This window comes from Hippocampus comes, unplaced genomic scaffold, assembly GCF_001891065.2.
Source record: "Hippocampus comes isolate QL1 unplaced genomic scaffold, H_comes_QL1_v1.1 scaffold177, whole genome shotgun sequence".
NCBI lineage: Eukaryota > Metazoa > Chordata > Actinopteri > Syngnathiformes > Syngnathidae > Hippocampus > Hippocampus comes.
The window spans coordinates 1,357,633-1,373,172 of record NW_017806158.1 but is presented as its reverse complement, the minus strand read 5'-3'; the positions used below and the strand labels follow the sequence as shown (position 1 = coordinate 1,373,172).

The 15,540-nt window shown below is 41.6% G+C and overlaps 1 long non-coding RNA gene across 3 annotated transcripts in view; it reads left to right on the top strand.

Annotated features, from left to right (window-relative positions):
- The window catches only part of LOC109531158 (uncharacterized), a 43,991-nt gene that overhangs the window by 14,836 nt on the left and 13,615 nt on the right, over positions 1-15,540 (top strand). For all 3 annotated transcript variants that reach the window (XR_002171125.1, XR_002171126.1, XR_002171124.1), the window contains one exon: positions 8,726-8,773. This is a non-coding gene — a long non-coding RNA (uncharacterized LOC109531158). The remainder of the gene's footprint in view (positions 1-8,725; positions 8,774-15,540) is intronic.

The window sequence follows — 15,540 nt, the reverse complement described above, 5'->3', positions numbered from 1 at the left end:
GGGGGGATCATCTCGTCATTGCTGTAACAAGACAAACGCATGATTGTTACAATTTGAAAATAAAACAACGCAGTCACGTATTAACACAACACTCATAAATCGTGTCAGTCTCCTCCTGCTCCGTGGTGAAGTAACATCTGCCTTTTCCAAACTACAGCGACTCCTTTTGAATTCAGATTTATCGACGTGGTGAGCAGAAGCCTGTGTTGTCGACACATGATGTCAGAGAGCACTAACTTAATCATAAACAGCTGAGCATTAATATCTACAAAAGCTTCCGCCGGACTTTATGACCGCGACAGACAATGACTCAATTCTGAGTTATTCGGGGCCAAAAGCAGCTGGCATCGGGCGATACCACACTCGCTCAGCCTTTCGTCATCTTCATGATCTCTTCTTTTTTTAATTCTCTTTATTTTTCACTTCACCTGTCTGCCGATCGCACGTGTCTCCATTTTGTCAGCGATCAAACATTCGTCTTAAGTCAGCCCGCTTGCGCACAAACTTCCCAAGCCACACCTCGGTGCGTCACTGGTGTGTGCTTTCACAGCTCAATGACTAAGAGAGCAACAAATGATGCTCTGAAATTTAATCGTCCCGCCATTTGTGCCCCCTTTAGAAATGCCACTCGTGCTCTGTAATGGGACACAAATCAGCCGAAAGACCAATCGGGTGAGTGCGGTGACTTCATATGCCGTGTACCATTTTTAGGAATGCGACAGCTTGGATCACACTGTCGCTCGGGACTCAACATGCCAGAGGAAGAAAAATAAACAAACAAAAAAAAAAAACTTCACATTCTTCACAACATTTACTATGAACTACAAACTGTAGGACATGGTTAAAAACTTTACAAAACAATCCCTGAAGGAAATGCCAAGCGGTGGTCCATATAGGCTTAAGGCACATCTTTTTCGCTTGGCTTACAAAAGCATATTTACACCATTCATCCATTTTCCGATTCGCATTTCCTCACAAGGGTCACGGTGGGTGCTGGAGCCTATCCCAGCCTTCTTTGTGCAGTAGGCGGGGGACACCCTGAACCGGTTGCCAGCCAATCGCAGGGCACACAGAGACGAACAACCCTTCGCGCTCACACTCACACCTAGGGGCAATTTAGAGTGTGCAATAAGCCTGCCATGCATGTTTTTGGAATGTGGGAGGAAACCGGAGTACCCGGAGAAAACCCATGCAGGCCCCGGGAGAACATGCAAACTCCACACAGTGAGGCCGGAGCTGGAATTGAACCCGGTACCTATGCACTGTGAGGTCAGCGTGCTAACCATTGGCCCACTGGGCCGTGCATTTTATACATTGATTTTAATTTATTTTGTGTGTGTGTGTGTGTGTGTGTGTGTGTACCTATAGTATTTTTTTTTTGGTACAGCACTTTGAGTTGCATTTTCATGTATGAAAACTGGTATATATAAAAAAAATATGAAGGATTTCCCTCCATCAATGTACATGACTATCGAAATGGAACTTCTACCTAGCGACAACTGACATTATCCCATCGACATTAGCGCTTGTTCTCGAATTAAGGAGAGGTTTCATTTCAATAAATAACATACATACTGGAAATATCCATTATTTTGCCCCCCCCCCCCCCCCCCCCAAAAAAAAACAAAAAAACAATTTTCGAACTTCACGATGGCAATGTGTGAATGGGTGATGAAGGATGCGGAGGTGGAACTCCCGCCTTCATATGCAACAGCTTCCGCGTTAAGCCACGGAGGGATATCACCAGTTTTCAGATCACAGCGATGCGTTAGGATGGTGACGCGCTGAAGAATTACAACATAGATCCATCCGCTTGTCCACGCCAAGACTCGTCATATATTAAAAATAGTACGTAAATTGGACGTAACTCGAATTGTATGTTTTTTTTTTCCTTCATTCAAGGAAGGCAGTTACCCACATAATTGCTTAGGGGGCGAATCCACAGTTCATGCAAACAAGCACTCCTCCAGCCAGTTTTAGTACAGTATCTAAAAATAGGCTTATTTTTGTGTTCATAATGTCATGTTAAACCAAAAAAAAAAAAAAAAAAAGCGTGTCACTATGTCATCGCAAACACCCACAGAAATGCAGTCCAACTCAAGCTCGCTCCAAAAACATGGCTGGCAAGCCACCAATATACTGCGTGCTTCGCTAATCAAGTTGCGCTTTATTAATCTGAACGCCAAGCGTACATCATACAAGGAGACACCACGTGGAAGAGAATATATTTTTTTTCTGTTCCACGTGACTTTCACTATGGCAGCACTCCTGCGGCGTGATGCAAGAACAGCATCTTCCGCGCGTCCTGCATCCAAGCGAGAGCAGATCTGAAGTGACGTCGCATGCTGCCGTCTTTAAACACTCCCGTTGTCTCGCTCTCCCTCTTGCTCTCGTTGATTCTTTTTTTCTTTTTTTTTTTTTTTGGGTCTCACTCTTCCTATGCGCCTATTCTTTCTCACGCACTCTGTTCATCTCCCACTGTGCATTACTCGCTCCCTGATGATGTCTGGCAGCCCTGTGCTCGAGGTTAAGTGTTCTCCTCGTACGGTTGGACGGCGTCTGGATGAGTTGGCCGCGCATTTACATGACTCGGATGTTTCAATCTTTTCCAAGGACGTCCCGGACCACCACTCCGTGTGTTACCTTTGTTTTTTTCTCTATGTTTAAAGGAGAACAGAGGCATTCATCCATTGTGGATTTGGACAGAAACCTTTCATGTCAGACCTAACTGGATTAAGTGTAACGGGACATTTTGTGTATGACCGACTTTACCTTGCCATATTCCCCCACCCTGTGGCAACAGAACTGCTTTTCGATGTTGCCTTTGTCCCTTCTGTTAATGGCTGAATTTTTTTTTTTTTAAGGTGGCAGCATCTTGACTTAAACGCCGTGGTATTTCTGTTAGCACACCCGTGCCAGCTTCCTGCCATGAATGTCGCGTGATGCCCTAGTGGTCGCGTTTATTTTTATTTTTTTCACGCTGGCTATTTAAGAAGAGTGAAGTCATGCCTTTTTGTTCAGGTTCCAGACGCTTCTATCAATCGCTTCTAAGAAATTAGTCGCTCTGAACAAAAAGAACTCTGGACTTCCTCAGCATCCTCAGATGCCACGCCTGGGAACCTTTCCTGGCGAGAGTCAAGAATATGAAATAGGAATGCTCGATGATGAAGTCATTTCCTGTATTGAGGTTTTTTTTTTTTTCCCCATTTTTTGGGGAGGTTACGAAAGGGTTAACGGGCTGTGAAATCTTGATCGCCAACTCCCAGGATTGTATCTCCTGTAACTCAAATCAGGGCCATCTGCACTGGGCGTATGCCTGCCTCCCCCCCTGGCCTACTGCACTCAAAGGCTCACTGTGCTGTGGTTTGCCCAGCTCCGTCACGTGACTTCTCTGAAAGTGCCCCCTCCCTCCTCCTCCTTCTTTATTTCCAGTAAACCGTTTGAAAGGAGGGGGGTGACTCAGAGTAAAACCAGCTTCCTTTTAACCACAGCTTGTTAAAGAATTTGTCAACGTGGACTCAGGGGTACATTTTTGTGTGAATGTGTGTGTGAGGGAGTGATAGGTCTTCTCATTTTCTTTTCTTTCCTTTTTGTGTTTTTTTTTGAAGTGGGGAGGACAATTAGATTGCGTCAGGAGTCGCTTAATCACGCCACTTCCTTCGCCAGAGAGAGCGGGCGCAGGCTAGTCAGGAGTTAATGAGATGAACTTTTGTCATCTTTGTGTCGGGGGGGGTGGGAGGGGGGGCACGCCACTGCTGCCGAGACGTGTGTCCTCTGTGTGAAGGACTTTCATTGAGGGAAAAAATAAATAAATAAAAATCAAAGCACAGAGAGGGCGAGGAAAATGTGTGTGTTTGTGTTGACTCGCGTATAGGCTATGCATAGATTTTTCCTTGTCTGACGCTTACGTTTTCCACATGGATTCGAGTGTCTTGTTACTGGTTACTCGTTACAAGCCTTGCGACTGAATCTGGGCTATCAACATTATTTTTCCACAAAGAGTCTCTAATCGATCATAAACACGCTCTGGAATGCAATTGAAAAGACAAACAACCCTGCCTTATTTGTTGAATCTTGTGAATGATGATGATGATGGTGAACTGCCACTTTTTTATTAATTAAAGAAAACTTTTCCTTGTCAACGCTTTGTGGTCGCCACCGTTTCAGGTTCACAAAATTCTGATTCCTCCCGAAGGATTTTGTTTTTATCAACTGTCATCACTTGGCAACACGCACGTTCAGACCATATTAAAAGTAATGTTCTCTCTCCTGCGTCCTCACAAATTTAATATGGGACTTGCTTTTCCCCCCACAGCGTCAAAAGTTAATATTGCCTCGTAGCTACAAAAAAAAGAAAAAAAAAGAGAAAATTGCATTGTAAAAAATGTGATGTCTGTTCACGTGATTAATTGTTGGATGATAGAAAGACGCTTGGAAAAAATGATGACTGACTGCGTCCACCACGTGTCTCCTCCTATGTTTGGCGACCGCGCCATTTTGCTGAGTGCATCATCTTATTCCTAGCGTTGACCCCAAACCTCGATCATTTTAATGACGCTTGCACTCTTGACAAGATCTCGCCAGATGTGACTGCTCACCCGTAGGCTACTGGTTGATGGGGTGTCAGGGCGTGGGTGGGGGTTTTTTAGGCAGCCTTTGGCAAACTGCCTGGCTAAGATCATGATTTTTCTAAAAACCACCAACCACAGAGTCTGGATGTCTGAACCCCTGTCATCATAGAGAGAGGCCTCCCCAGTTGTGTGTGAGAGAGAGAGAGAGAGAGAGAGAGAGAGAGTTAGTGATATCGTGACACTTCCTGTGTCACGGACTGGATTTTGTGCTCACCAGAGGTTTCAAATCCAGGTCCAGAAAGTAAAAACCCTGCCACGGTTTGGCATTAGCCACAGGTTCTTCTAATCAGGTGGCAGGTAAATGGAGCTTGTGGCGCTCGCCGATGGCTCCACTGTCAGGAGTTAACAGGAAAATTAAGATGCCTGCAAGATGGAGCTCGAAATTAAAGGGACACTAGATTGGCCTGAACATTGGCACGAGTGACGGCCAAATGAAGCTTCATGAAGCAATGAAGCTTTGCAACCAAATGATTTGCACATGGTTCAAAGCTTCATGGTGCTTCATTTTCTCAATGGTGCCATCAAGTGGTCTAGAAGCCCAAAAGGTCAACAGTGTTGAGAATTCTTTGGCTGTTTGTTTCAGAAAATGATATGAATGTGCTTGTGTGACTCTATGAACAAAATGCAACAAGTGCTATGAGGATAATTTGTTTGTCATTTTTATTTAGAAGTAACAGCTTTCCCAGAGTGTTTGGCTTTGAACGGTTTCTTTTTAGAAAATATTCTTTCACAGGGCATATTCAAGACATGTCGTTCCATCTTGTCTCGACTTCTTGACCGAGCTTTACAGTGCTGGCCAACTCATTTGCATTATATGTTACACCGTTTAATTTTGCTAACGTAAGATTGGTCCGGTTTCACGAGTCTCCTTGCTGTCATGCGGGGCTCAGTAATGCCTCAGCATCACCGGAATCCACAAAATGTGAGATGACCGGCGATCACCATTGTGTTTTTGCGGACGCTTTATACCGTCGTCTGTACTGTATTTGCAATGCCCGCCAAACCTTCGTGGGAACGCCCCTCCCATTACTCGACATGAACCTCGAAGCCTCCACACGTCACCCTTTGAAAAACTCACTGGTGACTTTTGTTTTGTGTGTGCGGTTGTGTGTGAGAGAGAGAGAGAGAGAGAGAGAGAGAGAGAGAGAGAGAGAGAGAGAGAGAGAGAGAGAATCCTCCCCAGTTGTGTGTGTGAGAGAGAGAGAGAGAATATTCCTCCCCAGTAAATCACAATGTCGCAAAGTCACCCACACATTCTCATTCGCCCTCCGGTCACCTGCGCCTGGGTCATACATTCACGCACTCGGTTTGAGTCAAAAAGTTGCACACTGAATGCCAACCACGTGTGTGTCAGGAAACCAATGACGGGCGCGCATGGTGTCACCACAAATCACAGATGGGTCCCCGCAGGGGTTGCATGTACATTGCAGCACCGGCGCTCGTCAGGTGTTTTCGAGCCAGACGGTGTCCTCATTGGTTCAGCAGCAAACCACCCGTACGCATTCCTCCTTGTCCACCAGCTGAACAGCTTGCTCTCTCTCGCTTTCTTGTTCTCTCACCGACACACAAACATACACGCACACAGACACACTCACACACAAGGGGATAGGCTGAAATTCAAATGACATGCTTGTCGAATGAGGAAGCGCCTTGATTGGACGTGAGAGGAGGCTGAAATTCAATTCGTAAACCAATCGGATCCTGTGTCCATTTGCTCCCCCTCCCTCCCCTTTCCCCTCCATAACCTTATTAGACGACCTCCCATGGCTCTCAGATTTCCTGTCCACTGGGTTGCACCCTGCGTAGGATGTCATTAGCAATGTACTGGTTTTGTTGACCATATTAGGTCAGATCCTGGATTGCTAGCCTCCTCCCACTCCTTTTTTTTTTTTTTTTTAATTAACATGATGCTTGGAAGGCTGAGGCCTTCTTTTTGAAAGAAAACAAAATCAATTTGTTTTTCTTGTCCTTTATACACAGCGTATATAAAATATTATTTTCATCTCTAAAATATTTTTTTCATCTCTTCCTTTTCTAGCGTCTTTGTCCGTTGAAGTGGCGTTGCGTTATGTAAAACAGCAACCATGTTTATTTAGATTCAATAAGCTGAGGCCAAGCCCCGCAAACTATTCAAAGTTCATTTTTGGAATGTTCTAAATCAACAAGTCCAAATTTGGACATGGAAACTATGCAGAGAATAAGTGAAAATCCTCCACATGATTTACAATTAAATATAACTGAGCTCAAAATGTTTTATGTAGATCTTACTCTCAGATAACAAAAAATGTTGATTACCATCAGAGTTAAATTTAGAAACTAAGGTCCTTAAAGTAGTCAGAATGAATTTTTCCAAATTCCATAATAGTTTTTTTTTTTTTTTTTTTTTAATAGTAGCCAAACCATATGTATTTAGTTTGAGGTGGATAATTTTAAATAAACCAGTTCCCACTGTATTATTAACTGCCTTCTTTAATTAGGGCTTGATTGACACATTCAGAAAATCTGTTTCCTATATTTCATGTTGCACTATCCATCTTTATGGTCAAAATCATTAGAATTGTAAATTAGTTTTGAAGAAAGTCTTTCAAAGAAAAATCAGCTCCAACAAAATCTTATTTCAGCATTTCTAGACAGGAGAATGGCAATTTAAATTCAAAACAAATCAATATCAATGATCAATTATATTTACCTTTTGTGTTGACAAAATCCCCCCCAACGCCTCCAAAAAAAAAAAAAAGAATGCTGGCAATTTCCTCTCTGTGCAAGCCCTCCTGTGTTCCCAGAACTAATATGAGTAAAATCCAGAAAGATTAAGGCTCCCCCTTCCCAGAAAAGGTATATTGGGGGGAAAGATCTGTGTCATTGCTGTGAAAAGAGGCTTTGTGGGGCTGTCAGTCGGAATAGGGCATTTCATAGAAGAAGAATTTGTGAGTCAGTGTCATGACAAAAGTCTTTTGTCTGGTTTCTGCCCTGCAACCTTGCAATTAAACATTGGCACAGGGAGCTAACATAAATATATGTGATAAACACAATTAATCATTCTGGCACAATAACACGGTGACCAGATTGATTGCTCTAAAATTTGTAAAACACAAAATCAGTCATTAAAAAAAAAACTGTTAAGGATGATAATTTAGTTTGGGAACTATTGAGAGATTTTTAGTAATGGATTGATCTCAATTCAGCACAAAAACTTGGCATTTTGTGTTTAAGTATTTGAAGAAATGATTCACCTACTTGGAAAATAATTGTCGGTTCATTTGTTTGGTGAAATTATTTCTTTTTACACTTTGGAGATTTAAATGGGCACAATGTGGAAAATGATGAATGCTGCATTCTTAATTATTTAATCAATTTTTGTCTTCATTTTTAAGGTTCTAAACTATATCAAAATAAGCCACAAATGTTCGGGAGTTATTCAATTCAATGTAAATCTTGAAAATCTGCATTGTTTACTCTTCAGATATTAACCTTTTAGCTGCTATGTCTTTTCTCTATCTATCATTTCTAGTTGAAAATAGAAAGAAGCCGGTGAACTTTTCCGTATATTTTTCGTTTCATGATGATATGTGCGAGTTTTTAGAAATAAAATGGAATGATTTCATGTGAATTTATAGCTTTAATCTTCAAAAAAGTGGATCCAGTCTAATTCTTGGCTTCAAACTCCACCTTTTGGTCTTTCTTTGTGGAGTTTCTAAATCATACCGACTGCTGATTTGACTGAGCAAACGAAACTAAATATTTTCTTGAATTAATACCAATTTTGTGAAACGTTATCTTAAATGTGTGATTTATCTAACCAGTGGATACAAAAAAAATATTTAAAAGCTTTCAATAAAATTAAAATGAGCATATATTAATATTACAAGTTTGCTGGCTGGGGAAAAAAAATTGTTCTTTACAGATATGCTCCCCACAACTTGAATTATTATTAAACTATAATTTAATTTATTTTAAAGGCACCAAAGATCGTATGAAAATATACCTGTACACTATGATGAAGTACATCATGTGATCAGAAGCAACATCAATAAAACCTACTATATTAATGCCAAAATATAAACTACACTCACATTTTCCCTCTTTCTCCTCAGGAATTTGCCCTGCAAATTGAAGCAGCAACAGAAGTTGTCGTCCAGAAGGTCAGTAAAACCAAAATCCAATATTCTTTTGTTTTAATGAATTATTGCCCTCTTAACAGCCTTCATCACACTCTCCAAATAATGTTTTCATAGTGTAGCTACTTATACGTGTTTTGTAAAAAGGAAGAAAAAAATCATGAGGAAAAAGTGTCTTTAACAAATTGAATGTGAAGTCTATTTAGCAGAGGGGACAGATGTGTGTTTTTAAATGCTGGTGTACAAGGCAGAAGTATATATTTTTTCTAAATTAGTTTGTCATCTTGTGTTGATTGTGCAATAAAATTGGTTGTATGCTTAACCACATTGAAAAAGCAGCAGGGCATTTTCTTCATTCTACTTTGCAATTGAACTTAAATATATTCATTTTAAGATTTGACCTTCTTATACTTGTCATCATTTGTACTGAACAAGCACATATTCTGTTTCCCTTTGGCCTTGCGTCCATATTTCATGTTGTCTAGAGGTAGGAAGCGGTTAAATCATGAATCAGACTTGATCACGGTACCTCTGTCGCGTTGCGAGCTGTTGTAGGGGCGCCATTTTGTGCAGTCGGGCTAGAGAGGAAAGAGTCAGCCATTTTGTGCTTGTCACTGCAGCCGCCCCATTTTGTGCTTGCTCACTGCCCTGTTCAGACTCCAAGCGCTTGAGAAACGTCCAGAGAAGAAATATATACAAGCTTACCCTTTAAAGAAAGTGCTGATAAAGAGGAATTGACTTCATAGATCTAATCCTGGATAATCCGTAAGGTATTTGCAGTATGTCTGATGACGGTCTCCACTGTGTATTTGGGTGGACTCACTGTTGAGAAAGAGTTCAAACGTTGAGCGTATTTGCCCGTTTGTCCTCCTTCCTTATCATAGGCAGATGACATTTGTCCTGAGTACAGGGGAAGGTGGGGGAGAGAGGGGTGAACCCCATCAAGAAGAGCTGATGTAGAGGAACATTGTTTGTGGGAGGTGATGGAGAAAGAGAAATGATGGGGCAAGGAGGAGAGAAGGAGGGTTTGTCCTGCACGCCCCAACATGGTTACACATACGAGACCAGATAACACCCAGTGGCCCCTCTGCCCGAGGTGTGTCCTTCTCTGTCTCACGGAAAGAAAGACTTCACCCCGTCTCTCCGACATGTCCGGTGGGGCCCCAATCTTACCAGTAGCTACTTGTGTTAATTTTCCTCACATTCTGGTTTTGGGTCTGATGCAACAAGTCACTATTATAAGCAAGAATATCAAGCTCACGAAGGAAGCAGGTGACTTTGTACCTCATGGGTCTTATTATTATTATTATGATTATGATGATTGTTCATTTTATTTATTTTTTTACCTTTGATGTTAATGTGTGTGTGTGTGTTCACTGGTTCAGGTGTGTCCTCAGGAGTCTCCAAGGAGACCTTTTTTTTTGTTCTGCATTTGCTCCATCTTCTCGTGAAATGTGAATAGGTGATGTCATGGAAATACACTTTTTTGGGGCCCTTGAGATGGGTTATGGGTGTGAGCTGTGGTGGAGGTGAATCTGATATGACTCTGAGAAACGTAATACTACATGCAACTTTTGTCGCCGTGTGGCATGTTTATGATGCAGTTTCCCTTATGCCAGTGGTATTGAATAGCTGTATCAACATGACAACCTTATTGTCACTTCAACAAAATATGGATTTAATACTTCATTATTACATTGTGTGTGTGTGTGTGTGTGTGTGTGTGTGTGTGTGTGCGCGCGCGTGCATGCGCGCGCAGATGACTCGTATGAATAAGTGATGTTTTTTTTTTTTTCAACCATTTTCGGTAAAGCACATCAGCAAAACCATGACATCATCAGTCGCCAGCAGACTCACATTGACGCTGTTGTCGAAGATGATCAGACCACCAGTTGATTTTAATGAATTGTATGAAGACTCATTGACGATTGTGTGAGTCAAATTCGGTGTCCGCTCCTCTCACTAAAACCTTTTTTTTGAAGAAGCATCCATTTCAATAAGGTCACCATATTTCAATACTGATAAAAAGTGCACTGCACTGACCTTTTCCTTGCTGAAAAAGGAAAGCACCTCTTCATTTTAAACACCTAACTTGGGTCTAATTTTATTTATTTTTTTTTAAAAGGCTCTCACAGTGAACCCCAAAAGACAGCTTCCCGTCCAACCAAATATCTAAGTATTTTTGGGATGACACGCTCTCTGCTATAGTGCCATTCTGAGTTGACAAAGTGACTTCCAGTGTAAAGCATGAACAGGTAAAAAATCATTCATTTGGATTCATGTAGCGTTTAATACTAACTTTAACCCCATCAGAGATTCTTGTACCTGAACAAAAGTTGACTGCCAATATGTAATTGCCTCACTCACTGATGTAGCGGAGATGTACAAAATAGTCTCATCTGCGTAAAATTTAAAATTTGCCCTCAGTACCGACCTAAATTATTCATATAGATGGAGAATAAAATGGGGTCCAACATTGACACTTGTGGGACACCCGTTTTTTAATTCCAGCAAGGGTAAAGTACAATTACCCAATGCCACACACTGAGTTATACCACCCTTACAGGGACTGCGGGTACTACAGTTTATCATGTTATCAGGATACACGGTGCATGAAAGGGTGAAAGCAGTTTCGCACACTACTAATAAAACCTAAAATCTAGTCTTTGCAGGAGCAGGTGACATTTCACGGTGTCAAATGCTTCAGATAAATTAAGAAATAAAGCAGCACAACTCTTCTCGTTATCCAAATCTTGTAACCCAGGCGTGTCAAACATACGGCCCGCGGGTCGGAACCGGCCCCCAAGGAGGTTCGATCCCGCCCGCGGGATCATTTAAAAGTGAAAAAAAAAATGCATTAAAGACACAGAATGAATATTTTAAATAAAATGCAATTTGTGGATTATCTGCTAGGGGGGCACACTGTTTTGATCACAGTAGAAGACAACATTGTTTTGATTGGGGAAGAAAACAGCAGTCTCAGTCTGTCACGGAGATAGACCCAACGTAGCAAATGATATGAAAGCGCCAATCAATGTTTCTTGAGACCAAAACAAAGAGATGATATTTTGGTGATTCATAGCACAGTATGGTATAATGTTAATGGTTCGGCCCACTTGACATCTACCGAGTCCGTATGTGGCCCACAATGCGAAATGAGTTTGACACCCCTGTTGTAACCCCAAACAGTTTTGCCAAGACAGGCATTCTGGAAAGTGGGCAATAATTTGTTTTTAGACTCAAGGGTCTCCACTTTTTAGAAGAGGGAGGACAAATTCAGATTTCCGTGATTTTAGAAGAGAACCACTGTGTAGACTGATATTTGAAAATGTAGGAGATATGGCCAGCAAGCAAGTTTACCGCACTCTTAAGGAAATATGGCTCAATCAGGTTTGGACCAGCAGACTTTTTACAGTCCGATCTCAATAGGGATTTTTTTTACTTTCAGACACAAATATTGAAGTAATGGTTGATAATGACTTTTAATAGACCCATTGGCAACGTGAATTTTACACTACTGTCTAGAGTGCAACCAGCGCGAGAAAGCTAGAGGGAGATAAAAACAGCAGAGATAAGAGTTTAAAAAAAACTATTCAAAAAAAGGCTGGTGAAAATTCTGATCGGCTGGTAACTTTAGAGTCACCAGCTACATTGGCATTTTGAACACTGTACATGTTTGTGACAATGATTATGCGACACGGTGCGGATTTCAATTTGAATTAGTCCCACACTTGCTCTTTTTTTTTGGACGTGTTTTTCTTTTCGCTCTGTCAACCGCACGTGCTGAATTGATTTTTAGATTTATTTACAATGCATGTGAAAACACAAAAGTCTGAATTGTGCCAATCCACCATAAAATGGCTTGCCAATGAACGGTTTAAAAGTACTTTGAGGCAAGTGCTGTCATATTTTTGGGAATGTACATATTTGAAATGCCGTGACACAAGTGTACTGATAGTGGCAAGCCAAAGACAAAAATTGCTTACTACCCTGGAATCAGAAATCAAAATAACTGCTTTCAACTCTTTTCTGTCCAGGCTGCTCAGTCCAAAAACCTTCAAAAACCTTACAATTACAGTCGTAGTTTTTTTTTTCAACTCTTGTATACATCCATCCATTTTCTAACCCGCTTATCATCACGAGGGTCGCAGGAGTGCTGGAGCCTATCCCAGCCTTCATCGGGCAGTAGGTAAGGTACACCCTGAACTGGTTGCCAGCCAATCGCAGGACAGACATAGAGGAACAACGATTCACAATAACACAAGGGACAGTTAAGAGTGTTTCATTAACCTGCCGTGCATGTTTTTGGAATGTGGGTGGAAACCGGCGTGCATACCTGGAGAAAACCCACGCAGGCACGGGCAGAACATGCAAAATTCCACACAGCCGGAATCGAACCCTGTGCCTCTGAAGCCGACACGCTAACCAGTCGACCACCGTGCTGCCCTCTTGTATACATGTGTTAAAAAATGTGTTGCTTGTCTATTTTTGCCCAAATGTTTCCCCACACTTAGTAAATATAGTTTAAGAAATGGCGAAAAGTCATTTTCTGACACAGAATATTCATTCATTCATTCATTTTCCAAACTGCTTTATCCTCACTAGGGTCACGGGGGGGGGGGTGCTGGAGCCTATCCCAGCCGGCTTCGGGCAGTAGGCGGGGGACACCCTGAACCGGTTGCCAGCCAATCGCAGGGCACACAGAGACGAACAACCATCCACGCTCACAATGACACCGAGGGACAATTTTGAGTGTTCAATCAGCCTGCCATGCATGTTTTTGGAATGTGGGAGGAAGCTGGAGAAAACCCACGCAGGCCCGGGGAAAACATGCAAACTCCACACAGGAAGGCCGGAGCTGGAATTGAACCCGGTACCTCTGCACTGTGGAGTTGACGTGGTAACCACTCGATTAGCGGGCCGCCCACAAAATATATTATATTCCAAAGATATGAAAGAGGTTTCACGGCATTCTGAATTGGTTACTTTTGGAATAAATTGTGTTTGCTGTGCTTATTGTATACTTAAATATTGTCAAACAATGAATTAAATCAGAATGAAGCAAGTCTAAAGAGTGCTTTAAAAGAAAAAAAAAATAGTCGGTATACCCTGACAGCAAAAGTTGTATGTACGTGTATGTATGTATATATATATGTATATATATATATATATATATATATATATGTATATACCGGTATATACTGTATATTTATTTGGGGAATTCAAATACTGCATTGGCTTTTTGAATGGGTCTGTCGTGTGACTGACAGTTGGGTTCCACCGTGTTTTCACTGTTGCCTGACAGCGCAAATGTTATGGTTCCAATCTGGGTTTAATTCTTGGCTCTGGCCTTGATTTTAACTCTGGCTTTTTTTCTGTCTGGAGTTTGCATATTCTTCATATTATTTGAGTGGATTCTGCCGGTACTCCAAAATCCTTCTTGCCACGCCCCCTCCCCCAAAAAAAAAACAAAAAAAAGATTTTACGGTGTCATTGAGTCAGTTGTGCCTACGTGTGATGACGGATCAATGTGGTTTGTTGGCAAGCACCAAATGTTTTTGGGGGTGAAAGTCCCGAGCGAGACTAATAATGTAAAAGGTTGTCTACAAAGCTGTGGACTGATGTTACCAAATAATAAATAGCGGTCGTCAAAATATCACTTAATAGTCTGATATTCTTTCTGTATGGTTTTAATGGTAGTTTGGATGTTTAACGGAGCAAAGTTGTCATTGGACTGATTGATTCCTGTACACGGAAGATTATTGATTTGAGGCATTTTACTTTCACATCATTCAAATTAAGTATGTATGAAGTTTGCTGCCTTTTTTTTTTCTTGGGACAAGAATTACTCATATAATTTAATGTTTTGGCTGAACAAATCTCAACAGACGCTTTGAGCACATTGAACACATACGCACAGAGCAACAGTGATAGAATAAATCATGAATCAATCAATAAAACAAACATAGTGCGGAGATGAACGACACCACATCGCACATTATTTACACGATCATCGCGTCGTAGGATGATGGAAGTTGATATTCCGCTGTTTTTTTGTGCTCCTGGAGTTATTTTTATCAAATTATAGTGTCGGTGATCATACTACCCTGAAGTTTGTTTGGAGGTTTGCTGCGCATGACCTTTTGCAGCTTCCCCTCTTCATTTGCTATCGTCAATAAATCTGCATTTGTCTGCGTCAACGAATGAGTGTCATTCGTCATTACTGCCGCCAGGCTCGGAAGCCAAACGTGAGGGGTCGTCAGTATTAGCTTCTGATCAAAGACGTTTTTTCTTTCTTTTTTTTTTTTTTTTTGTGTGTGGCACCATCATTATATCAAATGGAAAATTCTAGAGGTCTTGTGTGTCATTTAATACACTTGTCCCTGTAATTCGTCAGTATATATTTAGTTGCCCCTGGAAACACTGCGTTCTGGACTAGAATTTAAAATAAGATTCTGTGGGTTTGAATCGCTCCTTTTTTTTTTCTTTTTTTTTTTTTTTTTTTGATGCATAACTTGACTTTGCAAGGCCAAACTAGCCAGGGGCTAAGGTCTTCTCCAACCGTCATGCCTCCCGACAACATCGCTTATCAAAACATATCTGAATCGATTTCAATTCAGCAACTTGGAAACAATGGCGCGCGTGTGCGGGACATGTTATCACACGTGTTATGATTCCTTTCACCAAACTCATGTTCCACATCATGCCTACTGGTCGCCTTTCTGTCCCGACTGGCCCGGTGACTAAGCAGGAATCAGAACAGACGGGAGTTGGCCTCCAGACCCCCCCCC